The sequence below is a fragment of the Ceratotherium simum genome, chromosome 16, assembly GCF_057802395.1.
Source record: "Ceratotherium simum simum isolate JZ-2026a chromosome 16, ASM5780239v1, whole genome shotgun sequence".
NCBI lineage: Eukaryota > Metazoa > Chordata > Mammalia > Perissodactyla > Rhinocerotidae > Ceratotherium > Ceratotherium simum.
In genome coordinates this window covers 58,903,368-58,931,292 of record NC_141915.1, presented here as the reverse complement: position 1 = coordinate 58,931,292, position 27,925 = coordinate 58,903,368, and the positions used below count along the sequence as shown (strand labels likewise).

The 27,925-nt window shown below is 54.7% G+C and overlaps 1 long non-coding RNA gene across 2 annotated transcripts; it reads left to right on the top strand.

The window, feature by feature from the left end:
• Positions 1-18,893: 18,893 nt before the first annotated feature.
• Positions 18,894-21,484, top strand: LOC147915084 (uncharacterized). Of its 2 annotated transcripts, none has more exons than XR_015554601.1 (4): positions 18,894-19,041; positions 20,817-20,923; positions 21,092-21,210; positions 21,286-21,484. It is a non-coding gene; the product is annotated as an uncharacterized LOC147915084 (long non-coding RNA). The 2 variants fall into 2 exon arrangements; XR_015554600.1 differs by having other exon boundaries at positions 21,283-21,484.
• Positions 21,485-27,925: the final 6,441 nt, after the last annotated feature.

The window sequence follows — 27,925 nt, the reverse complement described above, 5'->3', positions numbered from 1 at the left end:
TGTGCTGCAGGGGGGACATAAAGGTCCTCATCCTCTGTGACCATTCCAGACGTCTGTCGTCGTCCTCTTCCCAAAGCTCACTGTCACTCATCCTCCATCTAACTCGTTCCAGCCCAGACTCTGACCAAACCGTTAGCCACTTCTGCAGTAAGGTGGCCCCAGGCCCTCTTCCCTCCACCCAAACGGAGAATGAGACATCTGCTCAACCTTCTGCCCAAAGGGACGTCCCCTTCCCGCCAGGGTGACAATGCCACAGCAAGCCTCTCCCGTCTGGTCTTAGCCTGTGGTGCCATCTGAAACAAGGCTTGTGTTCCCCTCCTCCATCGCTGACACTGAGGACTCCCCAGGAGGCTGTAGGGGCTGGGATGCAGGACTCCAGCACCTGGAGGTGCAAACCACCTGTGCCTCCAGGGATGGATTGGGCCACTCTGGAGGTCCCACTCCCTCCTGCTGCCGTGTGCTCATGGCCAGATAGCTCAGATCACGTCCCGCTCCTGGAGGGCAGCTCAGGACTCGCGTTCAGGTGTTGGGGCCAAAGGCTGGTTGTGGCTTGGAGGGAGAGAGGTTCCCTGCTGAAGAGCCCTGGACACTTCCTGGGCAGTCCTCCCCTCTGGCCCCATGGGCCTCCGTGGGCCTTTGTGCGTCTTGAGCACCCCTAGGTGAGCAGCTCATGACGGCCTGTGCACTGCAGCCTGCGCCAGCCCACCAGCTGCCTCGTGCTCTGACTCCAGTCTTCAGGTCACCAGTAAGGGGCTGAGCAGCACCCAGTGTGGTACCTGTCACCTCCAAAGTCTAAAGAGACCTTATTGAGGTTGCGCTGTTTTCAGAGCGGGCAGGGACCACTTGTCTTCACTTCGGTCCAGGGCGATGACCGTGGCATGATGCGATGGCAGGAAGCGGACACAGAATGAGAGAGAGCGAGAATTGCTCACGGCAGTAGCCGCATTCCCAGGGCTGGGCTGTATTTGTTTGCTCTGATTAGACTGCATCTGGGGAGCAGCAGAGCCCATTGGAATCTTTACCTGGTGTCGTTCAGGATGCTCTACCTACCGAGGGTTTACGACAGCCTACAAAGCCTTTCCCTGGGGTGCTCAGTGCCTGGTTAGTGGCTGGGAGGAATGTTCCAGGTACTGCACATACTTGTCATTTTGTTAAACGGCCTTTGCCCTGAGACATTTGACCACTTGCCTCTGAGGGCCTCTGAAGGTGACTGGGAACTGGGAAGGGGCTGTGACTCTTTGTGGCTCCATCATCTCTGCTCACCATTTCTTGAGTTTTTTCAATGACACAAATCAAGTAAGAATTTTGCAAGCTGCCCCCCTGTTTTGGTCCCAAGCACCTCATGGGCAGCCAGCCGCATCCCCGCTGCATTCAGGAAGCCCTTGTAACTGCATTGTTTCAAGGTGGGGGCTCTCTCTGACCTAGAGAGGAGCCACAGGGCACTTTCTAAGAGGCTGGGGCCTTCCTTCCCTGGGCCCTGGAGGAAGAGAGCTGTCTGGGTCTGTCCAGATTAGGGGCTAGAGATTAACTGCACACAGTACACACTTCAGAGGTCCTGGCTCCTGGATTCCCTTCTCTACATCATACCGAGGAATTCGTGGACCACCAGGGAGTCCAGCTTTTAGTCAGTCATCAAGGAGTTAGCACCACTCGCAGCTGCTCAAGCTAGCTCAAGCTAGCTATGAGGCCGGGTCTCTGATGGATGCACCTGTACTAGGTATTTTTAGCCTCGGCCTCATATAATGAAAACCTAAAATAGCAGTGGCTTATAGGAGATACTTTATTTTTCTCTCACGTAGAAGAGAGAAGGCAGGCTTTCTGGAGGTAGGCTCCTTCTCTTTCTACACCACTCTCTTAGCATGCGACTGCCGTCTTCAAAGTTTCTTGATGGTCCATAATGGCTGCTGGGATTCCGGCTGCCATGTCTGCCTACGTTGCAGCTAAGATGCGGGAATTGCTTCATCTTTGCTTCAGTCCCGTTAGAAGCAACTGCCCCCACTCCTGCAATGCTTGGATACCTTTTGTTCTTCACACTATTTTATGGGCAGCAATGGGGTCCCCCACATTTTGCCTCTGGTGGGCACTTCATTCCAGGTGACCACGGGCAATAACTGATCAGCTGGTTCACCACTGTGTGCAGGCCAGGTTCCTACCCCTGGATGCCAGTGGGATTCTGAGGAACGACTTTCCTGGTGTATGCCATGGATGCATATCTCTATCTATGTGCACATGTATGTACATACCCAGACAAGTATAAAGTAGAGAGTCAATTAGTTGTTACATTGCATCCGTATCTACCACGTGCCCACCGCGCCAATCTAGCTATTGAACATATCCCTCACCCCCAGAAGACTCCCTCGTGCCTCTTCCTGGTTAGTACCAACCCCACTCCCAGCATAACCACTATTCTGGCTTCTGTCAGCATAGATTAGTCTTTCCCTCTCTGGAACTTCATATAAATGGATCCTACATTACACAGCCTTCAGTGTCAGCCTTTCTCACTATTTTGTCTATGAGATTCATGCATGTTGTTCCATGCAGCAAAGCAGAATTCCATTACATGGATTTGCCACAACTTACCCACCTGGTCTACGGCATTGGGCATTGGGGTTGTTTCCCGTGTTTTGGTTTTTTGAATAAAGCTTCTACGAACCTTTTTGCGTATGTCCTTTGGTGGACATGTGGACTCACTTTTCTTGGGCGTACGCCCAGGAGTGGAGGTGATGGCCGCACAGTGAGCTGTGGTGGATATCGCTGGACACTCTTCTCAGCGACTGTGCCGGTGCCTGCTCCCCGCGTGGTGTGCAAGCGCCAGCTGCCCCACACCGTCACCGACACCTCATCCCGTCAATCTCTCTCACTGCAGCTGTTCTGGTGGGTGTGTACAAAGGGGGTTTTCTCAGTCCACCGTTTCTCTGAGGGTCGATTACCTGCGGTCATTTCCAGCACCAATTTCTATACCAGCCAATGTTCTTCGTTGCAAACAACGGAACCAACTCTGGTGTTAAGCAGAAAAGGGATTTATGGAAGGAATTACGAAGATCGCAGAATGGATGGAAAGAGTAGAAAACCAGGCTGAGGAACCGAGCAGGAATTAAAGAAGGTAGGTTAGCGTTCCAGTTAACTTTCACCAGTTAGTTAACTAATCCCTCCAAAACTGAGTGGCTTACTGCCACCGCCAGTCACTTGTGTGTGACCAGCGAGTTGTACTCTGGGCGCAGCTTGGATGGCTCATCTTTGCTCCACACAGTGTGGCTGGGCTCACTCGTGTCCCGGGACGGCTGGACTAGTGGGACGGCGGGCTCCATTTGGTCTCTCCTCCCGGTGGACACTAACCCAGGCCTGGTGGCGTGGTGGCAGTGTTCCATGTTGTGAGAGGCAAGGCCTCCTGAGGCCCGGGCTTGGAACGCACCCCCACACCACCAGGCCAGCACAGATCCAGGGGTTGGGAAAATAGACTCCACCTCCTGACAGGAGGAGCTGCCATGTGAGATCAGCCAGAGCCAGGAGGCTGAGGATGGCCGGACCCAGACAGTCAGATTGGAATTGAAACCACCGACATCCCTGCCATTGCCGTGTCACTGTCCCATGGGACCCTGGATTTGGCTGCTGCTGCTGCTATTCCGCACCCCCAGCGAACATTCTGAACCATTCCTGCCTCGCTGAGCCACGTGCTGCAGGCTTGAGGCCCTGAGAGGCCATCTGAGAGCAGCGACCTGGGATTTTCAGGTTTCACAGGCCAGGTTTCCCAAATGCAGGAAGGAGATTCAGATGCACTGAGGACTAAATCCACTACGGGCCCTCTGTAGAGTGGAATATTACACAGCTGTGCAAAAGGACTTTGTGGCCCCATATGTACCAACGTGAAAGATCTTTAAGACACAGTGTCAAGTTAGACAAACAAACAAGTTGCAGAACATTCCAGAATTAAACATTCACGGGTTGTCTATTGAGTCTCTGTGTCCCAACCTTACCCTTCCCAAAATGATCTAGATGTTCCTTCCAGGAACTACCCCTCCCACACTGGGCAGATCCCTGGGAGGGCCCAGGGGAACCCCAGCCGCTCTGCCACCATTATTGGTTTGGGGCGCACTCGGTTGGAGGCAAGGAGCATGTGCCCTGTGTTAGTGCTTCTGCGGGGGAGGGGATTCACGGGCGACTCCTTCACCTTGAAAACACTTGCGTATCCCTCGGGCAATGAAAGGTTTTTGTTTGCTTTTTCAATTTTTTAAAAATTTTTTATCGAGATATATATGACATAATGAAAGGATTTTTAAGAGCAGTCTCTCCGCTCTTCAGGCCCTCACACCCCGGGTTTTGGCCACAGCTTTGCACAAATATGCTCACGACTCCCTGAAATGCCTGGAATTTATGATGACTTCCTTGTGCCCCACCCATGACGTCCCTGGCAAAGGTGACAGACCCTTGGGCCTCAGTGAGAGCTGGACAGAAACGGTTTGATGTGGCAGCAGCTGATCTTCTGCAGGAATGTCGCTGGGGGGACGCCAGGAGCTTGGAGCCAAGCATGTGGTAGTTGCAAAATGTCAGGGAAAGAATGCAGGGCTCGCTTGCCCGGCTTCCTCTCCCTCACACCATCGCTGCGCATCACAGGCTGCCTCAGTCTGCACGTATGCCCGCACCAGACGTGTGCAATCACACGGGTGCGCTCAGGCCATCGGGGCAGGAGGACTTACGGAGGCCCCTCGGACTGAGCTGAGGGAGGATCCTGAGGACTGGGGTCTCGCCTGCAGGAGGTAAACACACCCACAGAGACCTAAAGAATGACACAACTGCACTGAGGCAGCAAGGAAGAGCTGGAAGCGGGTTGGAGGAATGCAGCCCAGCATTGACGGAGGAGACCACCTCGGGCCGCAGTCTAAAGAGAGAAAAGGAGGGAGGTGTCCCGGCGATGGTCTGAGCAAAGGCAACTTTGCGGAGGAGTGGGACCAAGGAGTGTCTTGGGGAGGCCAGGTCAGCCAGGTCAGGACCGGGGCATCATCGCACTGCCCAGGGTGAGGCAGGGAGCATGCAGGGCCTGAGTCCCAGCTGCCCTGCTCCGTCTCCTTATCAGAACTTGCTCAAGCAGGGCAGCCAGGAGCAGGCCTGTGGATCTCTGCCTCACCTGAGCTTGCCAGCACCCCGACCTCCACACGCCTCCTAGAGGTGACCTCAAACCCCGCTGGAGCAAGGGGCGCGGGTCCCCAGCCTGGCCTGCCCACCTCAGATCCAGGGGGCTGCACGGATGCCCAGGCCTGACTCCCTGGGAGGGGCAGGAATTCCGGGCTTATGTTAGTTTCCTGGGGCTGACGTCCCAAATTGCAGCAAACTGGGGCTTAAAACAGCACAAATGTATTCTCTCACAGTTCTGGAGGCCAGAAGTCTGAAATCAAGGTGCTGGCAGAGTTGGTTCCTTCCGGAGGCTCTGAGGGAGTCTGTTCCAGCCTCTCTCCCTGGTGAGAGGAGACCTGGTGGCTGCAGGAGACCTTGGGCGTCCTTGGCTGCTAGACAGCACTCCCATCTCTGCTCTGTCTTCACATGGCCCTCTTCTCTCTGTCCCGCTGTGTCAAATCTCCCTCTGCTCTTTCCTATAAGGACACCAGCCATTGGATTTCGGGCCCACCCTAAATCCAGGACGATCTCCTCTTGAAGTCCTTAACTTGATTACATCTGCAAAGACCCTTTTCCCAAACAAAGTCACATTGACGGGTACTAGGGGTTAGAGCTTGGGCATATCTTTTTGGGGAACACCATTCACCCCACTCTGGGGCTGTTCAGAGTTCCAGGGCAGAGATTGCTCAGGCTGCACGTGCATTCTCTGCTCTGAACCCTGCTGGCAGCCAGGCAGATGCCAGTGCCGAGGAGTAGAGTCCCCATTCCCACCACGGGACCCCTTGGTTGCCCAGAGCTACACAGAGCCCTCCAGCTCTTTTTCTCTCACCTCAAAACGACAAGCTCTCACCCCCTCCTGCTGGCTGAGGACTGACGTTCAGACTCTGAACATCTCGCTGTTCCCGGGCGTCAGCTCACCTTGAGACCCGGACGCACTCACCCACTTCACCACATCCCCCGTGTCTGAGGAGTGTCTTGGCCTCCGCCAGCTCAGCACGCGGGGGACTGGTGCTGACCGTGGTAGACGGCCTCGGGAGGGGACTGCGAAGATGACACTTAGACACTGACGCTGAATCAGATCCATCTGCAGTGCTCCGGGGGGACTGGCGAGGGGGTTTGAATGGATCATGGATCCTGACTCCTTTCAAAGACCCAAGAGCCTGAGGCAGGGAAACCGCTGAGAGACAGGTTTTGGCTTACTGTGAGGAGGCACCTTCTAATGGTCAGAGGGGGACGGGGACGGATGGCCAGCGTTTGTCAGGGACGGTCACGGAGGCCGCCAGCTGACACTGGACCCGGGACCTGGGACCTGAGTTCCAGTCCTTGGCTGTGGAGCTGAGCAGACTGGGGCCCTTTGACCCCATCTCCAGGCTCCTCTTCTGTAAAATGGGGACCCCGCCGGCTTCTGGGCTTTCATCTCTCAAGTCCCCTCCCTGGACCCAGAGGGACCAGCCTCTCCAAAGGAGGCCTAGAGACAAACTGTCCTCTTCCTGCCTCGTCTTTCCAGAGAATCCCAGTGACACCGCTCGGCCATCGTCTGTTTGAAGAGCCCACCTGGGCACCGCCACGCCCCGGGCTCCCATCCAGGCTTCACAGGGAAGCTGGAGCTGACTGTCCAAAGAGCGAACCTGCTCTTGGAATTTTCAAAACAAGGCCCCAGTCTTTCCAGTGAGAAGTGTCCCCCACCCCCGGGCAGTTAAAGGTAGGGTGACCTGCTGGAAGACCCCCAACCCTGCAAACCAGGAGGGTTGGTCACCCCACTTACCGGCGGAGAGCAGCCGGAGGGCCCCTAATGGTGGTGCCTTCACGAGGAAAGAAGCTTCCTCACCACCTCTCACCCGGAATCCTGGCTCTGGGCCACGAAAATTCTTTTCCTTCTTAGAATACACACAGACAACTTATTTTTCTGGAACATTCTTTCTCCTCCCTTCACAAGGTTAATTCCTATGCATCCTTCAGGTCTGGGGGCCTCTCAACCTCAGATCACGGGACTCTTGCTAAAAGGGGCCTGAGTGTCTGTGTTTCTTACCGGCTCCCAGTAGTGCCGGTGCTGCTGGTCCTTGGCCACACTCTGGGGACCAGGGCTTGGCGGCACGGCTCTGGCAACGCCTCTCTGTCTTCAGCGTTGAGTCAGCTGCCCCACCCCATGCCCGGACATGCCCTGTGTCCCCCTGCAGTAGTCCCTCACGGGGCATGGACGATCCCCACTGTGTCTCTGCCCCCACTAGCCTGAACTCATCTTGTCCCCCATCGGATCCCAGGAATGCCCAGCACAGAGCGGGCACATGGGCAGCCGTAACACTGGGTTGAATGAATGAATCAGCCCGTGTATTGAAACACAAGGTCAGTGCAGACCTGTGCCTGCCTTTCCCTACCCCATCTACCACCTGGGGAAAGAAACCCACACACACGACGTGAATCTTGTTTAGAGCCCTAAGTAGAGGACGTGAAAAGCTGTGAAACACGGGGCCAGCCTAGGTCAGCTTCAGATCAGATCGTCTCAACCATGGTTCTCAAAATGGGGTCCCTCGGAGGCGGCAGCAGCAGCGTGGCCTGGGAAACGTGTTTGCAATGTGAATTCTCGGACTGCCCCGTCCTCCCAAGTCAGAAACCCTGGGGAAGGGGCTTCGATCTGGGTTTGCAGAGCCCTCCAGGGATTCTGGGGCAGAGCCCGGGGCCTGACCCGGTGTCAGCCACTGCTGGCTGCGCAGGGGTCAGCCGGGGTGGAGGTTGAAAGCTCCCGATGCCGCTGCGCCTCCGAGCTGTTGTCACTCACAACACTCTGACACAAATGAGAGGCTTTTTCCCTCCTGACACCTGATAGGTGGTGTCTTTCCCAGGACACTTCTCCAACTCTGACACCGACCCCCTGGCGTCAGCACAGACCCCACGCGGTGAGGGCTCACTCCCGCCAGACTGGCCGCCACTTCAGACGCCAATCGCGAGTCCCAAAGCGGGTTCCCACCACCCTCTCCTCAGGTTTCATAATTTGTTAGAACGGCCCACAGAACTCAGGGAAACACTATTACTGCTTTATTATGAAAGGATACAACGTAGGAACAGCCAGATGCAGGAGATGCAGAGGGCAAGGCATGGGGAAGGGGGAGGAGCTTCCATGTTGTCTCCGGGTGCACCACCCTCCCAACACCTCCACAGGTTCACCAGCCGGCAAGCTCCCCGAGCCCCAGCATTTAGGGGTTTTTATGGAGGCTTCATTAAGTAGGCAGGATTGGTTAAACCATTGGCCACTGGGGATTAACTCAACCTCCAGGAGATCAGGGGATGGGGCTGGAAATTCCAAGCTTCCAATCACATAGTTGAGTCCTCTGAAAACCAGCCCCCTTCCTCCAAGAGTCGCCTCATTAGCATAAACTCAAGTATGGTCTTAAGGCGCTTGTGATGAAGACCAAAAGATGCTCCTCTGTCCCCAGTCACTCAGGTAATTCCAAGGGTTTAGAAGCTCTTGTGCCAGGAACCAGGACAAAGACCTAACACACATTTCCTATTACATCACAATATCACCCCCACCCCGGCCTTGTTCTGATTGGTTCGACTCCTCTGGCTCCCCAGGCTCCCTCTCCTTTTTGCTGCCATGAAGGGTGGAGGAGGGGACTGGACAGGAGAAGGCAAGGCCAGCCAGGCGTCCGGGCAGACTGCCCAACACACGGGGAGGCTGTCAAAGGTGGGGAGAGGGGGGCCCGGTGGGCCTCTTCCCCCAGAGCCTTGCCCATGAGCAGGGATGCTGGGCGGGGGTGGTGACCACAGCAGCTCTGGGTCATTCCGCATGTGCTGTGGGAGCAGTTGTCCCCATCAGAGCCGCCTCAAGCCCCTTCTAAGGAGCTGTGTGCAGAGACTTTTGCTCCGTCACAGCAGACCCCAGGCTGTGGACGGAAGGAGCGTTGCCTTGGCAACACAAAGACTCAGGGGTGGCGATGGTAACCAGGGCTGCTTTTGACCTCGGCCGTCTCCTGTGGCTGGTGGCTTTCTCATCTCCCTGCTCTGCCACTGGGGCTGTTCCCCAGCCTGTGCTGAGACACGATTCTCAGGGGAGGACTTTGGCGACCACTCCCTCCCACCCTCTCATCTGAGAGGGCAGTTGCCTCTGAAATAAATTTCACCAGGAGGTGCAGAGGAATCCTGTGCCCGTTTGAGAGGACCTAAACCAAAGCTGGGCCCCTGCTTGCCCCAGACTTACCCTGTAGCTTCGATGGGCCACACCCGCTACTCACTGCAGCTATAACCAGACAAGCAAGGCGACCTCTGAGTTCCAGGTGGATCCAACACAAAAGATGATGAAACGCAGCCTCAAAGTCACATCTCCAGGCTTGACCCCTGTCTCTTAGCTGTGTGACCTTAGGCAGAAGGCTTCACCTCTCTGAGCCTTAGCTTGATCTCTGTAAAGCGGGTGCTGACAGACGGCCTCTCTCCTGGGGCCATGGTCAGTATTACATAGAAGGGCCTCTGAAGGCTCCCAGGGGCCACAGTCCCTCTTATGATGGCGAGGGTGCGTCTTAGTCTGCTCGGGCTGCTATAACAGAACGCCGCAGACTGGGTACTTTATAAGCAGCAGAAAGTTATTCCTCAGCTCTGGAGGCTGGAGCCAGAGATCAAGGTGCCGGCAGATTCGGGGGTCTGGTGGGGGTCCTCTTCCTGGTTCATAGAAGGCCCTCTTTTTTGCTATGTCTTCACAGGGCGGAAGGGTCAAGGGAGCTCTCTGGGTCTCTTTTATGAGGGCACTAATGCCATCGTGAGGCTCCACCCTCGTGGCCTGATCACCCCCCAGAGGCGGCACCTCTGAACACCATCACGTTGGGGCTTAGTTTTCAGCATGTGAACTGGGGGGACACAACATTCAGTCCATGGCCGGATGTTGATGCATCGTCTGTCCAGACACTTGTGGAGGTCCAGCTCTGTGCTAGGCCCCCCAGGAGCCTTCACTCCTTTAGAGCCCGGGTTAGACCCCAGTGCCCGCCAGGCCCCGCCAGAAGCTTTCCCCCACCCCCTTCGGATTCCAGGGAATGCTGCACTTTGGGGTTCAGGCTTGCAGACACTCAAAGGCTTTGCGTTGACTGGGGTTCCGGGAGCAGGAGGAGAGCTGGCCCCTGCTGGCCTTGAGCCCACGGTGCAGCCGGGCAGCCCCCGCGGAGGCCAGGGCCCAGGAACAGCGAGGAGGGCTCCCCACTGACCACATGGCCGGCCAGGCCAGCTCCCGCCCCTGCCCACCACCACTGGGCTGGGTACCTCCCTCTGCCCTTGGCAGGGTCTGCTGGCTAGATGCACAGGCAGCCTGCCTGGTCTCATGCAAGGTCAGAAGATTTCTGAAAATGCCTAAAAGCTTCAGCTCTTTTAAGAAGGATTCTCTTCATTTTGGCACAGTGAGGTGCTTCTGGGCTGTGGGCTGTGTAAACCCTGGGGCGCCTGCATTCATTCATCCAGTCAGGGAGGAGGCCTGGCTGAGAGGGGAGTGGCGTGGTGCTGGCGCGGAGAAGTGGGTCTTGGGGACTTGCCCTGAGCTTCCTCGAGTGGGAGTGAATGCCCTCTGCCGAGGAGGAAAGGGGCCAGTTAGGTGCCTTTCCGCCCCGACACTCAGGGTGGCCTGGCCACCACGGCCCACGGGCTGACCACCAAGGGGGCTGTCCAGCCTGCTGGCTCTAGCTGGCCCACCCTGGCACCTGCTCCCCACACAAGCTCAAGAGGGCACCCCGGGGAAGAATCCGGAGGGAGAAGGGCCCCCGAGGCCCAGAGGAGGAAACTGGCTGGGCCCCTTTAAGAATCTGTGTTGCCAGAGGAGAGAAAATGCAGAGCCAGCGGTTTGGTAAACATCTGAGGGCAGCGGTAACAACTACCAGCTGTGCAGGGGCGCTGGGGGGGCGGGGCGAGGGCCGGCCTGCTCGGCTGGAGGGTGGGATGGGCTGAGGTCAGTCTGGGTGGGAACCGACCAAGAAGAAATGCAGGGAGGACAGTGGGCTGAAACGGGGAGACTGGCTTGTTCAAGGGCGGGGACAGTGGTGAGCTGCGAAGCGGCTGAGGCACCTGGGCCTAGAATCTTCCACTTCCTTCGAGGCCTGTTCCTCGAATCTTTCCCGAATCTTTCCCGGAGATTTCTAGCTTCTCCTCACAGCCAGTGAGGAGGAGGGGGAGGGAGGCTTGGTCCAGTCCTGCTGGAGGGAAGGGAGGAGGAGGGGAGGGGATGGAGAGCTGGTGCGGCTTTCTTCAAGTCACTCCGAATAGTTCCACTGCCTGTCTGTTCTTCATCCGGCAGGGGGGGTGGTTTAGTATCTCTTTGTGTCATATCAGGTACCAAGCACAGCACCTGTGACTTGTCACTCAGCAATGCCCTTCTCCAGACCCATCACCTGGACCGTCACCTTCTCCTGCCTGGAAGCTTTGCTGCAGCCTCCTGAGTGGCCTCCCTGCCTCCCAGCTCTCTCCCAGCCAGCCCCCTAGAGCCACCGTAGTTATTGTTCTCAAGTGCCTGATGGAGACATTCCCCTCTGCTTAAACCCAGATGATGATCCCTGTTAGGAAATGTTAGGATGCTTTTGCTTATGGGTAACAAATCCAATTCAGAAAGGCTTAAACTTTGGAGAGGATGTTTTTGTTCATATTAACAGGGAAGGACGGAAGCTGGGTAGGCTTCACGGATGGTTGAGCCAGCAGTTCAGCCATGTCCAAAGGACAAGGTTCAGGTCCACCTCTCCTTTCTACCTTCTGTAGCAGCAACTGTATCCTCACACTGGCTTCCCTCATGGTGCCAAAACAGCTGCGGTGGCTCCAGCTCTATACCATGACATTTAAAAGGCAGAGTGAACCTCTTTTCCAGAACTCCTGTTCTGGTTATCTATTTCTGTATAAAAAATCACCCCCAAACTTAGTAACTAAATCTTTTATTTTGCTCATACATCTGTGATTTGGGCAGGGCTCAGGAAGAATAGTTCATCCTTTTTCCACATGGCATCCGTGGGGGCAACTCAACTGGGCCCTAGGGAATCCGTTTCAGGATGGCTCACGCACATGGCTGACAAGTGGGTGCTCTGCTGACCGGGAGCTCAGCCGGGGCTGTGGACGGGGGGCCTCGGTTCCTCCCCAGGGAGAGCTGCTTGGGCTTCCTGACAGCACGGCAGCTGGAGTCCGAGAGAACCAGGCAGAGGTGCACAGCGCTGTTGTGACCTGGCTGGCAAGTCACGCAGCATCACCTCTGCTGTGCTCTATTGGTTGCGTGGTCACAAAGGCCTGCAGGATTCAAGGGCGGGGCCGCAGATCCCACGGCTCACGGGAGTAGAGTCAAGGTCACACTGATAGAGGAGCATGTGGGTGGGGCTATGGTCGTGGCCACCTTAGAAAATACGACCTGCCACAAGCCCGGAAGACGTCTTCTCCACTCTCGTGGAGCCCGTGTGGGGCACGTGCCCAGCACTAAACTGATAGCTGGGGCCAGGGGAGGGGCCGTGCGGCACCACTGGAGCCGGGGAGACCCAGCCTTCCCCGAGGGTCCGGGCTGTGTGGGGGAGGTGTGGATCCCAACAAAACCAGCAGGGTCCCCAGGGGAAGGAAAGAGAAGCCCGGGACGCAATCAAAGTGTCCTCTACGGCCACGCTCGTTGAGCACTTACCCCACATAGGGGCTGTGCCAAGTGCTTGACGCTCATTTACCCGATGAGTTCTCACCACAGCCAACAAGAATGGTGCTGCTGTTCTCTGCAATTTACAGAAACTGAGGTCTGTAACCTGCCCATGGTCACAAGGCCAGAAGACAGCAGCGGCAGTTAAAGATCAGGTCCGTATGGCTCTGAGTCTACACTACTAACCACTCCATAGCAAAGTTCAAGACTTCTGGTCCGCGGCCAAAGAAAGCAACTTGAATGTGGAAGCATATAGCCCAGTTGCACTGGCAGCCATTTTGTGACCATGAGGCAATCCACTCTGAGAAAGAAGCAGATGCACAGAGGAGGGGAGAACCTTGATCAAACATGGCAATGTCTGCTCTCCCTGGGGACTCTTCAGTAAAGTGAGCCAGCAAATCTACTTTACTGTTTAAGACTGTATGAGTTTGGTGCATAGTTATTTATAATTGAGTGCATCTTAACCAATACAGGAGGCTCTTGTAATATTTTTCCTATTTCATTGTAGGAATTGTCTGAGTGTCTGTCTATGTGATTGGACAAGTGGATTGGAGAAGGGACAGGCCTCAAGCACTTCTCTGTCCCCAGTGCCTAGCACAGCAAGTGACACTTCATTTTTTGAACCATATTTGGAGAAAAAATAAATGAGAACAGGTGTAGATAGTCTTCCAGAATTTTTAGGTGTTTATGTCATAACCCCCGCTCTTTGCTTCCGTACCTGGTGGTGTTCATTCACTGCCTCTTGTTTTCAAAGCCCAAACACAGAACCCGCATTGCAACTGAGTCCCCCAGGCGTGACTTGGTGAAAGAAAGGCAAGAAGAAGGGCAAGTAGGCACCTTTTCCCAGAGCAGCCGGGCCGTGGCGTGGCCCTTGGTGGAAAGGGCAGAGGGACCGTGAAGACCCTTCGTGGGAAGCAGGGGTGCGGCCGGAAGGAGGCGAGCCTCGGTGCTTTTACGCCATCAGCACATTTCCTGACAATCAACTCGGCCTCATTACTGTAAAAGGCTTCAGCCCAAGACGTGCGGCCTTTCTTGGTTTCTTTGCTCAAGGTTAACTTTACACAAATCAGATTTCCTCCCACTCACCCAGCCCCGTCAGGAGCTTTGGCACATGGAGCTTTGCTGAGCATGATAAACAAAAGCCTCAAAAAAAAAAAAAAAATAGATGTGTGTTCCGAGAATGTTTCTGGGAAAAGTGTGCCCAGCCAGCTGGTTCTGCACCCTTCCCGCCTCGATGTGGGTGCCCAGGGTCTGTCCCCCGCCCACAGCACTTCCCTCAGAGCCACCTGGTTGATCAGTCTAAAGGCTGGTCCCAGAGTGGTGGTCACCCATCTCCACCCATCTGCGAGGAATGAGCGGAACAGGGAAGACACAGCCACCTTTTCAGGAAACGGGCTTCTTCAGCCAATGGAACTGGCTCCTGTTCAGACACTGGGTCTCGATTTGGCTTGCTTTCCATCGCAAATAAAAGAAAACTCCAACTCAACAGATGTGAGCAAGAAGAATGGTCTAGAAATCTCACCTACGAGAACCCAGAATCAAGGGATCCCAGGGCGTGTTCACTCCGGGGCTCGGCACAGCCATGCGCACCGCTGTCGGTCGACTGTGGTTGTCTTACCCGCTGGCATCCTCGGTGTTTGACATCTTCTCTCTGTCCTAATAGCAGTGGAAATTTCCTTTCTATTTTGCCTGTCTCTTAGTTCTGTTCTGGGTTGCTTCCCCAGAAAGGGAAGGGGATTTTTGGACCAAATTCTGGATGTTCCTCGGATATGGAGCAATTTCGACAGAAACAATTCCTGCCACCTCGTAACTTTTCCTCTAAGATGGTCAACCCAGTACAGATAAATGCAGACTAACTGTTGGCAAGAAATTGCAAGTTTAACCCAACTAAGCAGTGACTGTGTTTTCTATATAAATAAAATCGTCTTTGCAAAAATGACTGGACAGGTTTTTGAAAAGTTGGGATGTGTGTTTGGGATGGTCTGACCTAGAATAGAAGCCTGGCAAAGTGAGTCCCCAGAGCTAGCAGTCAGGACTGAGGTCTAAGTCAGAGGAGTGACCAGAGGGGACACTCAGGTGGTGGTGTTCCGGGTGCCAGCAACGTGCCATTTCTTGTCCTGGACAGTGGTCACAGGGGTGTGTTCACTTTGCAGGGATGTACCAGGTTCGACCCTTCAGATCCGTGCACTTCTCTGTATGTATGTTGTGCTGAAGTAAAACGTGGCTGTCGGCATCTCTCTAGCCAGGGGCCCATGATGCTCCCTCTAGGGGGCGGGTCAGAGGTAGGCACTTGTCTCCCAGGCAGCTGAGGCCTACAGGTCACCTGTGGAGGGAAGAATCGCAGAGGATCACACCTGTCAAGATGCCCCAGCGAGAGGAGACTGGCAGAGGTTTGAGATCTGAGCACCAAGTGAAAGTCACGCAGCCAACCCTCGATCTGTGGGTGAACTGCCTGTCCTGCATGCAGCTCCATGGGTGAGGGCAAGGGGCAGGGGCACCCGGCCCTGGTGGGTGACGCTCTTGAGCAGCGCTGGGGAGGCCAATTGTCTGGTCACAGGTCTGGGGATGGCTGTGCTGAGTGCCCTCTTCTGGGACCTGAGCTGGTCCTGGAACTCTCTGCCTTTCAGAGGTTGTCACACCGGGCTTCGGACTTGCCACCGTCACACCAACCCTCAGTAGATGGCTTAATGTGTCAAAATCGCCCAAGATATCAGGGCTGCCCCTTCCTTGAGCCCCAAGTCTCCCCTCAAACACATCGCAATCGCAGAGAGCAAAGCAACCACATTATTTCATAACATATGCGCAGAGTAAAACTCTAAGGGAGACCTTCTGGGCTTAAAATCCGCCCACGCCAGTGCTTCCTGCAAGCCGACGACCCTCAGCAGTGCCTGGCCTGGCTCTTTCACCTGTGCGGCTGCAGGGCAGGTGCCGAGTGGATGGAGGATTGAGCAGCATTGGTAGGATGGCCCAGACCTAGCCTCGTTCCATACAGGCTGCCTGTTTTCCCCCATAACCCTAAAACAAAGAGGCTCTGTTCCTCTCACACATGGCAGGGGAGCAGCTAGCCCGTCCAGACCCCAGACAACAGCAAGGGAGGCGTGGTGCTGTCACACAAGGTGGGCACCTGGTGCTGAAATCACCAGGCCACGTGAGGACCCCCGTACCCCACGGGGACAAGATGCCGTCTGGTGGGTGATGCTCAGGCCGGGCTACTTGTGGTCCTTTCTCAGCAAAGGTCACTTTCAGGGAAACACCAGACATACGAGGTGGAATGAACAGGTGGAGCACAGGGGATTTTTAGGGCAGTGCAATACCCTGCAGGATACTGTAATAGCGGGTACACGTCATTACACATTTGCCCAAACCACAGACTGTACAACACCAAGGTGCACCCTAATGTAAACTGTAGACTCTAGTTGACAATAATGTATCAATATTGGTTCAACTGTGCAATGGACCAAGTGCTTATGTCCCCTCAAAATTCATATGTGGAAACCTAACCCCCAGGGTGCTGTTAAGGTGGTGTTGGGGGGGGCTTCAGGAGGTGAGTAGGTCATGAGGGTGGAGCCTCGTGAGTGGGATTAGTGTTCCTATAAAAGGGACCCCAGAGAGCTCCCTTGTCCCTTCTGCCCTGTGTTCACAGGACACAGCGAGAAGACACCGTCTGTGAACCAAGCAGATGGCTCTCACCAGACACCAAGTCGGCCAGCACCTTGATCTTGGACTTCCAGCCTCCAGACTGTGAGAAACAAATTTCTATTGTTTAAGGCCCCCAGTCTGTGGGATTTTGTTATTGCAGGGAATAGGGAAAACAGGGTGGGGGGATATATGGGAACTCTCTGTACTGTCTGTTCAATTTTCTATAAACCTAAAACTATCTTAAAAATTAAAGTCTATTCAGCAAAAAAAAAAAAAAAATTATTCCAGTAAAAAAATTAATAATAATTTAAAAAGTGATTTAAAAGCAATCTGAATATTTAATGAAGCCTTTTAATGAAGGCATCACATTCAGATACTCAGCAGAACTTCCCTGATCCCTCTTTTCCCTGCTTTCCTTACATCACACCCCAGGGCCCCTCCCCCTCCACCGGTGTCCCCAAAGCTGTCACTCCATCCCAGCCCCCGTGTTTCACTCCCCTCCTTCCCCTCCTGTCTTCCGGACGGCTCTGTCGACTTCACTTGCTGTTTTGCCCGAAGCTCTGCCTCTGCCAGCCCAAGAATGCGAAGCTACTCTCACCTTCTTCTGCTTTCCCTCTCACCCACGACGCCACTCAGAGGACCCGGGTCCCAAGGCCAGGAGCCAAGCCAGCAGACCCCATGGTTCTGGGGCCCAGGGTGGGTGCCGGGCGGCAGTAAATACTCACATTTTGGGGGGTGGTCCTGCCCAAAAGGAGACAATGACGATGGAGAAGCTGGTGGTGACGCTGTGGGGAGCCCCGTGCCTTACTGATTAGATCACAGTGGACGAGCTTGGTTCTGCGGGGCTGGCTTAGAGTCGAGAAGGGTGACAGCTGGCTGGAAAACATGCAGGGCTGTCAAGGAGGGCAGGGGCCATTCTTCTGCAGAGGACAGAGTCCGAGCAAGCAGAGGTAGCCGCGTGCCACCGAAGCTCTCTTCCTGGGAGTGTGTGGTCTGAGCCTTTGCCTCGTCTTCCCACCCTATTCCCGGGGTCCCCCTGACAAGCCGGGGAGCCATCCCTGTTTGTCTCAGCACTCTCTGGCCTGAAGGAGAAGCCTCAGCCCCAGGCTCCTCTGGGAGGGGGGCCTCTCCTGTCGTCCGCCCCGCCTCTCCCTCCCTGCCAACATCCCCGCAGATGCCCTCTGCTCCAGCCGGCCTGTCCTCACCAGGCCCATGCCCACAAGCCAGGCTGGCTCCCCTCTGTGCCTCGGGAAAGCCAGCCTCTCCACCTGGAAAGCCTCTTTTCCCTGACTCTCTAAACTCCACTACCTTCAAGGCCCAAATTCCACCATCCACATGTCTTTTTTTTTTTTTAAACAGTTGTTTTGAGACATAATTCAAATACTATACAATTCACCATTTAAAGTGTACAATTCTATAGTTTTTAGCATATTCACAGTTATGCAACCATCTCCACAGTTAATTTTAAAACATTTTCATCACTTCTAAAAGAAACCCCCCATCTCCCCTCCCCCCTCCCTCAGCCCTAAGCAACCACTAATCTACATTCTGTTTTTATAGGTTTGCCTATTCTGGACATTTCAGATGAATGGAATCATATAATATGTGGTCGTTTGTGTCTGGTTTCTTTCACTTAGCATGTTTTTGAGGTTCATCCCTGATGTAACATGTGTCAGTCCTTCATTCTTTTTGATGGCTGATCAGCACATTTCGTTTATCCATTTTATTTATTCGTTCATCATTCGATGGACATTTGGGTTGTTTCTACTTTTTGCTATGATGAATCCACCGCCCACACTTAAGCCTTTTCCAAGCAGCAGCTCTGTGCATCATAATCTCTTCCCTACACAAGTATTTCTACCAATAACCACAATCTACCAAGCACCAACCACGTGCCAGGTTCCAAACTGGGCGCTTGTTGTGTCAACAGGGGAAGGCCCGCCATCCCCAATGCGCACAGTAGGTATTGTTATTTCCACTCTATGGATGAGGAAGCTCAAGTCCAGAGAAGTAAAGAGATTGGCCAACATCATAGTAGAAATTGCACTCGAACCCAGGTCTGTACTGCAACAAAGTCCTCCTGTTGTGTTTATCTCATTTTTGGCATTTAATCCTTCGTTAATTGGGTTTTTCGTATTTTGGAGTCTCCTCAAAATTGTAAGCCTCTTTAGGGTAAGGACCATGTCTCATGGTCCTTTAGTCTTAGATCCACTACGTTATTGGACATTCCTTCCACACATATCTGTAGAGTTCCTGTTGGTTTGCAGTCTGTGGGGGCTCTGTGCTTTTCGTCTGCTCAGCATCCCTCCCCTTAGCTTCTTCCTGGCTACAGGATGGGCATGTGGCTCAGGCCTGGCCAATCAAAGCCCTCAATCGCACTGGCTGCGGTGATTGGCTCAAGGATGGACATAGGATCCACGCCAGGCCAATCAGAGCCTTCCTCTTTATTTTGCCATAGTAACAGCTGAGGACACCTGCTTCCTCTTGGGACTGGGAGCTATAAGGACCATCAAGCCTGGAACTGCCATTGGCAACTTCATCCTGCCTCCTGGGGAGAGCCTGCATGAGAATGCCATGCAGATGTTAAAACTGGCATTGCAGGAAAATATTTAATGACATGGAGAGATATCCACGATACATCCTTGGGTTTAGAAAAAGGAGGCTACAAAACAGTACGTACACTATTACTTGCTATATATGTGTTCATATATATACATGTGCAAATAACAAAATGGATGATAGATGCCAAAATATTAACAGTAGTTCTCTCTGTACGAATATTGGTTATATTTTTTCTTTTTGTTTGTCTGAAATTTCAAAACTCAGCCTGAATTCTGTACTTTTTAGAAGCTTTTGTTGTTTTTCTGTTTTTTTTATCTTAAGGAGAGCTCATGCAGTCACCCTCAAGAAGTCATTTCTGGTGCATTTCTCTTGGGGAGGATTTCGTTCAGCCTGAGTCCTCTCGTTTGCGTTTTTAAAGCACACACTTTTCCAACACCCAATTATCTGCCCTGGTCCTGGGTCTTCCCCACCCTTGGCCGCTCTGCTCACCTGGGCCCCCCTCGGCCACCAGGACCTGCAGTCCCGGCTGTTCCTGAGTGACGTCATCCCCCCGTGTCTTCCGGACTCCTAGAGAAAGCCAGACCTCCCTCCCCCCACTCATCCTGCAGGGTGTTGTGTTTTCATTCTCAGCTTACAAGGAACCTGCAAAAAATATTTTCCTTGGCAGCCAATTAGAGAGTAGCAGCCCCAGACATGCCTTCCAGGTGACGTCCGAGCCTGGAGCGGCCGCTGCCCTCCCCGGCTGCCAGGAGACACGGTCATGGACAAGGCCAGGGTTCAGACCTCATTGCCTTGAATAGGGCTCTTCCCCCATCATGGTTTGAGAGACCACAAGGCCTGGGAGATGGGGCCCCACAGGACCTTTCTAGTGGATCAAACCTCTCTCCAGCCGATGGCACAAGTCCATCCTGCCAGGGGGTGTGGATGGCCCTCCAGAGGCCCAAATCCTGACTGCCTTCTCCCACTGCTGAAGGGTCTCACAGGCAAGCAGTCAAGGGCCCAACTGTCCCCCTAGCCTGCGTGTCTCCTTGTGGGGGCCCTGCCCTCTCTCCAGAGAGGTGTCCACTCCCGCTCCCCTTCTGAGAAGGTCTGTCCTTCAGACCCCAGGCCCGGACTCTCCAGTTGGTGCCGGTGGCCACAGTCATCAAGCCTGGTGTGGGTAGTCACCTGACCCCGGCCGGCTCTTCAGACCCTCGTGCAGAAGAATGTGACCCTAAAGAAGAATGAACTGGATGAGAGTATTTGAACTGATAGGGCAGCAGAGTGGAGCAGAGAAAGCCAGGGAGATAAAGGAGCCTGAGAGGCAAGTAGTTGAGATGAGCCATTCAGGGGAAGTAGAGGAGCAAAGGGAGAAAGTACCCTGAGGGCTCTCCCGATTCCTGCTGTCCAACTGTACTTTCTGCTTGTAAGTTACACGACATTCCCTGCATCCTTTGAATAAAGCCCACTTGAGTTCAACTGTCTCATCTGGTGTTTATTCCCTACAACCCAAAGATCCAGACCTGCTTACACTAAGAGTCTCTGTCCCCAGCTGGGAAGATGCTCCTCGCCTGCCTCCAGGAGGAGGGAGATGGCCTCCTTTCCTTCCTCCTTCCTTCCCTTTGCTGCTCATTCCCAAGGGCCTTGAGTTCTTGAAGAAAGTGCTTCCCTGGAACTAGACACTTCCCCAAACCCTGGTGTCCAAGGGGTGGGTTGAGGGCAGAGGGACCTTCCAGATCATGACCAAAAGTCACCAGGTGGCTGTGGTTCGGTAGACCGTAAAAAGCACGCTGTTTGGACACGCCGGCTGGTGGGTAAAGGTAACAGGTTTTGGAGTCTGGTGGATTGGGGTTGGACTCCTGACTCTGGCTGTGTGACCTGCTTTTGTTTCTTGGCCCCATCGTAGCCAATGTCACCCAGGATTTGCCGTGTGCTGGACGCCTTCCTATGAGCCTCTCTAACAGCACTGCTTTGGGATCCCATTTTCCAAACAAGGATGCAGAGCCGGGAGAGGTGAGCAATCGTACTCAAGTCACACACCTGGTTTACCTGACTCTCGGGAGCTGGTTTTGCCCTAAGAGAAAAAAGTCTGTGCTAAGATAAACCCTCATAAAATTAAGTTAACACGCTTCTCTACCAAGAAGAAGAGAAGGTAAACCTTCCAAAAAAATGTTCTTCCAGTATTTACACAGGAACTTCAATGTCTGGGATTTGCTTCAAAATAATCCATTGGGGCGGGCGTTCTGATGAAACAGAATTGGATGAGCTGATCACTTTCGAGGCTGGGCATTGGTAAGCAGGTGAGCATTATACCGTTCTCTCTCCTTGTGAATATGCTTGGAAGTTTTCATAATAAAACGTTTTTTTAAAAGCAGCAAGTAGGAACCCGGCCAGAACTGAGGAGTGATCCGGCAACAGATGTCAGGGTGCAGGCAGTGAGCCCCGACACACACGTAAGGAGCCCGGAAGCCCTCCCTGTGGCCCCGCCGCCAACCATACTCCCTCCCCACCCCTCTCCCTGTTGACTCCCATGTCATCCAAGAACCCTCGGCTCTGAGTAATAAATGCGCCTCTCGGCGGGACATGTGTTTTCAATCATTCTTCTCAGCGGTGAGTCACCACCAACAGCTGCTGCCTGTCTGCGTCTCCCACCACTCACCTTCAGCTCCGCCATGCTGACAGCCCAGGCCCTGCCCCCGCCCCAGCTCTGTGCTCAGCCCGCCTGACCCCCTCGGAGCTCCCGCGTCCTCCTACCTCTGGGCCTTCACTCAGGCGAGTCCTTCCATCTAGAACATCCAGATCTTCCATCTTCCATCTTCATGCAGGCCAGTTTCCCCATCTAGAACCATGCCTCCCCGCTTTATCTGGATAACTCTTACCAACCTCCAGGGCTCATTTATCCCAGGCAGCCTCTCCAGACCACCCCGACCTCACTGGCGGCCTTGCTCCACCATCTAGCACCCTACACCCGCTTGGCAATCGTCTCTGTCTGTGTTTCTACTAAAGGGTGGTTTGTGCTGGAGGAGGGAAGAGACTGCTTTAGTTCCATCCCCGTCCCCAGCTCTGCACATGCCTGGCACACAGCTGGCGCCCAAACATGTTGAATGAATGAATGAGCTATAACCTTAAGAAGTAGGGTGTCATGGGGAGACAGACATGAAGACAAGGAACCCATGAGAGAAAACACAAGGAAACTAAGGAGTCCAGGTCATGGGCTACAGAAGGGCAGTTTCCATCTCTGCCCCTCCTCAGGGCAACCCGCTCTCCACACAACCCCAGATGGGCATCTCCCTAGGGTGGAAATCAATCACCTGCCACCATCAGCTGGCTGGGCTGGCTGGGCTGGCTCCCTGGAGCAGGGTGAGGAGGGATCTGAGGCCACTTCCAGGCTGCATGGGGAAGGAGGGCTAGAGCCACCTGTGTCTGGTGGGGACTGGGGGGTCGGGGCGCGGGGAGGGCCAAGAAGGGAATGCCTGTGGGCTACTTGCCAGACATGAGGCCACGTCGGGGCATCCCCTTACCTGTCCTGAGGAGTCAGACCACAGTCCGACTTGATGGGGAGCACCGAGGGGGACCCAGAGCATCCTCCACGTCTTCAGGAAGCCCAGCGCAGCTTGGGTGCTGGGAGACATTGCCTGCCCAGACCCCAGTGCCTTCCCTGTGGGCATCCATGCAACATGGATCTGGGGTCAGGTGACACCTGTGAGGGGAGGCTGAGCAGGAGCTGAACAGAAGGGGCAGTGAGCAATGACTAGCTGGCAGCCTTGTTCCAGGCGAGGGAATGCCAGCACAGAGCCAGGGTGACACGGGAAGATGAGAGAAGCAGCGGCATTTGGGGTAGGACTGCTCACACGAGCCCACTTCTACCCAGGGGCTGGGCAAGCCCAGGGAGACACGGGACCAGAGCAAGCCCCTGTCTGTCAGCCCCTCTTGCCTGTGGAGCTGGGCAGCTCTCTCCTAGCTGAGGAGAGGATGAGAGTGCCAAACACAGAGGGCCAGCGAGCCAGACCCCAAACTCCAGAAACCAGCTGGAAATGGCAGCAAGGACTTGATGAATCACTTCCCAAGGAACCGGGCTTCTCTCGGCCTTTATCACAGCTCCGTGGCCTTCTGATCTCTTTGTTGGTGACCAGAGCCACCCCAAAGCCAGCTCTTTCTGTCGTCTGGCATTTCAAGGCTGAGTGAGGGCCTTGAGGAATTCTGTCTCTCACCCTCACCCTGTACTCCACAGGGTGACGTCTAGGGACCGAGACCTATCCCATATGCTCCAAAGCCGGTCACAGAGGGATGGAGGCAGGTTGGAATCTGAAGGTGACAAGACGCTGGACTGGGGACAGAGGTGCTTGGTGCTGGTGACCATAGGGCTGACCTCACTGAGAACCTGAAGCATCCCTGGAGAAGAGAGTCGGGGGCGGGAGAAGGAGAAAAAAAGAAGACAAGGCAGCAACATAGAAAGAAAAATAGGATTGGGGAGAGGGAAGGAGAGAGAGAGGAAATTCTTGGGCACAGTCCTAATCATAGCCTTGAAATGAAATTTACTGCTGCACTCAGCATGGGACGCCAGCCAGCGCCTCAAACCAGCCCCCCTTCTGTTTGGATTAGGCGATGACATCATGGCCATGGGCCGTCACTCCCGACACCAAAGGAAGAGGAGGACGGCGCTGCCGCGGGAAACCTGGGCCTCGCCTCTGGGCTTCCAGGGAGGGAACCTGAAACCACGAAAACTCAGCCTCAACAAACCCCTGCTGAGCTGGGCAGCCAGTTCCCGAGGTGTCCCCGCCCCTTGCTCCTGGCCAGCCCCTGGTCCTGGAACGCCAGCTGAGGCTGTGTCCTGGAGAAAGCCCGGGATGGAGGAGCACTGGGTTCCCATCTCTGCTCCCTGGCCCTGCTCCCTAACCCGCCCATGAAAGGAAGCACATGACCACATGCCCAGGGCCAAAAGGAAAGAGCCTGGGCAGGAGAAAATGCAGAGCAGCAGGCCTGATGGAGAGCCACGCTCACCATCTCTCTCAGTCCTTTGTTTTTCACAGGAACCAAGTCTAAGCGAGGACCCAGGAGAGCCCGTGCAGGGAGACGTGGGAGGCAGACAGGTGGGCGAGTGGGCAGTGGAAGAGGAAGGTAGAGCTCAGGTGTGTGGACTCCTGGGAATCCTGGGGTGCAGATTAATGCAGGAGCTGCTCCCAGAACCCTCCCTCACTCCTCGAAGGAGGGCACGGGGCCCTGCTTGAACCCACCTGGCAGGACGGGAGACCCTTCTGAGTCAGAGAGGTAAAACATGGCCACAAGGAGGAGAGGCAGTGCCGTTTCAGAGTCCATGTGGGACAAGGTCTGCAGAGGCGTCCAGGCACAGGGGTGACATCGTTGCTGTGCCAGAGCCGCCCCCTTGGAGGAAGGGGTTATGTGCTTCTAGTCCACGCACGTGATCCCAGACGTTGTAGATGTGGCAGTCTCCTCAAGCCAATGCCCTCCTGAGCTTCCCAGCCACCCCCAGGACAGCAACCGTCCCTCCCTCCTTTCTTTCTGGAGTGATTCTAGACTGGACCAGAGCCACAAGGGTTGGTGTTGAGACCGCTGCCCGGTCTGTGAAGGCTGTGCTCTGCATAGCAGGGAGCAGGGGTGCAGACCCAGGCAGGTTTGCAAGGTGGGTGCCCTGGCCCAAGGCTGCCTTTGGGAGGGGAGGAAGAGGGAGTGACAGAGGTGTAGGTGAAGAATGAAGGAGAAGGGCCAAGCCCCACCTCCTTAAAGATGCCCTATGGGGTGGCATAAAATACAGCCACAGACGCAGCACAAGAAATCCCAGTGGAAGACGTGAGCCAAGAGCAGTGTGGACGACAGAGGGGTCATTTGAAAGTAAGTGCCTTGAGGAGCTGACAGCCCTGGCAGGCTCTAATAATGCTGTACAGACAGTAGAGAAAAGTATCCGTATTTCTGCCCCAGGAGCTGTCCATTTTAGGGTTGAAAACTGCTTTCTCTGCACAAGGAGCGGATATGACACCCATCCCGTCACCTAAGCTCCCACCACTGGAGACACTCCACTGCCTTTTCAGTGAACACCGTTTATACATCTGTCTACATCCATGCATATGTATAATTTCATATAAATGAAATATTATGCATGCTGTTTACTCATGGACAGTTTTTAAACACAACCTTTCTAATATCCCTTGCCTCCCCTCTCTCCCCTGAGAACCAGTGTGGACCGGCTGGTGTGTCATCCCCCCCGCTCTCTGGTCACACCTTGATACACTGACTCTCCCATATGCATTATTATTTGCTCGACAGAAATGGGACCTTGCTGTTTACATCTCTATATTTTGCTTTTTTCACGGCCAAAGATTTTTATTAGTTTTGCTAGGTTAGGGATTATTGACCAAGGCGGTTTTGCCCCCCAGGGGACATTAGGCAATGTCTGGAGACATGTTGGGTTGTCACAACCTGGGGGGGGGGTGCTATTGGCATCTAGAAGGTGGAGGCCAGGGATGTTGCTCAACACTCCTCAGTGCACAGGACGGCCCTGCCAGAGAATGCCTGGCCCGAAGGTCAGCAGGGCCGAGGCTGAGAAGCTGGCCCAAGCTGAAGAGGACAAGTCATGGAATTAATGAAAGGAAACGAAAATCGAAACGTCCTTTAGAGTGTCCGCTGCTGAACAAGAAGATGCTTATGTTGACTGTGCAGTGAACTGTGGGTCAGTTCATGCCACAGACGGCCCAATCATTCTTGACTCACCTTCCTGTCATCTTCGGGATGTCCCGTGGTAAACAGGGAACGTTGGGGAGAGATGTCTGGGCTGGGTGGCACCACGCACCTACTGGGGCCATGAGTCTGATGTCCAGAGTTGACGGGGAGCCCGTCGTGACCCTGATGCCAGCTGCCCCTTCTTCTCTGAAGGCCACACATCACAAACTGCAGAAACTTGCCGGACTGCCAGGCACACTTCCTGAGTGTGTGGGGCCAATTTTAATGCCCATACACTATAGAGCGTCTGGCTCTCCGGAACCTGCTGGAAGGAGTGTGGGGGCTTCAGCTCCACTCCAGCTGTCTCTAGGGAGAGAATGTTCCAGGCTCAGGAGGAAATGGATCTTCTCCAAACTGGGAGACTGACTCTACAAGAAGAGGCGCTTCCAATGACCGTCCTCGTGCTGGGTGGACAGAGCCTGGTTCAGAGGGCCTCCTGCCTGAGGCCTGTGAGGTCATTCTGACTCTGTTTACCTGAGGGGAGTGGGAGTGAGGAGGCATTGGCACTTCCTCCTGGCCCTGGACAACATTTACTCTGCCAAGCCAAGCCCAGGACATGTTTGCTGGGTGTACTCATGTCACATGCTGGGTTGGGCCGACAGCTCTGCTGGGTCCTGTGATGGGAAAGTCTTTGAGGGGGAGGCAGGGGCAAGGTGAGTGTTCCTGGTGGGAAGTGGTGGCCCAGGGAGTGTGGTCTGAGGGTCCTGGAAGCCCCCTCCCCACTGGCCTGGTAGGTGCTGCCCCCTCCTGTCTATCCTGAGTCCTGCTGGGAGCCACAGATAAAAGCTGAGGTCCAGCAGGCTGTGGTCAGAACGCACACGGGGGCCCGGGCCAGGGTCTCCTACATGGCTCCTCTCTAAGCCCAATATCGAGGCAGAGGAGGCTGGTCAGGAGAGGGGGTGACAGAGGGAGCTACCAGCCCCAGGGGCCTCCTTCCCCATTCCCTCTCCTGCCTGAGTGCAGTGTCCTGACCCTGTCCTCTCTCCCGGGGCAGAGGTCAGACCTGCAGCCGGTCCCCTGCATTCCTCCTGTGCTGTGTTGCCCTCTTGGCGGTGGAGCAGAGAGCGCAGAAAGAGCATCTTGTTGATGCCGGTAGCCAGGTTCTCACCTATTCCCATCTTCAGTAGCTTCTGTATCCGAGGTCTCAGGTCCCTTGGTTTTGACATGGGAAGATTCTAACTGGAAGAGGATGATGGAGAGGAAGGAGAGGTCAGTGGGACTGAGGCTGGGCTCCCGGGAGCCAAGGCCACCGTGGGCACGGGCCGGCAGTAATGGCTGGGGCAGGTCGGGGTGTGGTGGGGGACACTGAGCTGGGAAGACATGGAGGTTTCAGGGACTGCTCTGTCCCTTCACCTGCTCTGCCCTCTGAGAGTCATTTGACACTTGACGCCTCATGCCTCGTGACAACAGCCACCACGTGCACCAGATTTTAGAGCCTTAGGTCAGCCATTCACAGCAATGCACTAGGAAGGGACTTTTTATCACCATTTTGTCGATGTGGAGGCAGGGGCTTGGCGAGGCCATCAAGGCAGTTGGGCTGTGAGTCTCCCAGTCACGCCGGAGCCCTCTGCCCCCATTCCTATCGACCCCACCACAGAGCTGTGTGCTTGCAGAGGGGCCCACTCTGCCCATCTGCTCCAAACCCTCCAAGAGCTCTGACTTCACACTCAGAATAAAATGCTCATCCCCTCCCAGCCCCTCTCCCTGCCTCCTCTTCCCTCACTTTCCTCCTTCACTGGCTCAGGGGGCTTTCCCCTCACTGTCCCCAGGAATTTGGCTGTCCTATGGACTTTTTTTTTTTTTTTTTGGTGAGGAAGATCAGCCCTGAGCTAACATCCATGCTAATCCTCCTCTTTTTGCTGAGGAAGACCAGCTCTGAGCTAACATCTATTGCCAGTCCTCCTTGTTTTTTTTTTTTTTGCCCCAAAGCCCCAGTAGATAGTTGTGTGTCATAGTTGCACATCCTTCTAGTTGCTGTATGCGGGACGCGGCCTCAGCATGGCCGGAGAAGCGGTGCGTCGGTGCGCGTCCGGGATCCGAACCCGGGCCACCCGTACCGGAGCACGTGCACTTAACCGCTAAGCCACGGGGCCAGCCCTGTCCTATGGACTTCTGAATGTCCTGCTCTTCGGACAGTGTCCACTGTAGATGCTCAAGTAAGCATTGCTGATGGATGGAAGGAAGGAAGGGAGGGAGGGAGGGGCGGGGGGGGGAGGAAGGAAGGAGGGGAGGGAGGGAAGGAGCAAGTCCAGGCTCCTTATTTCCACCCCTGTGCAGCTC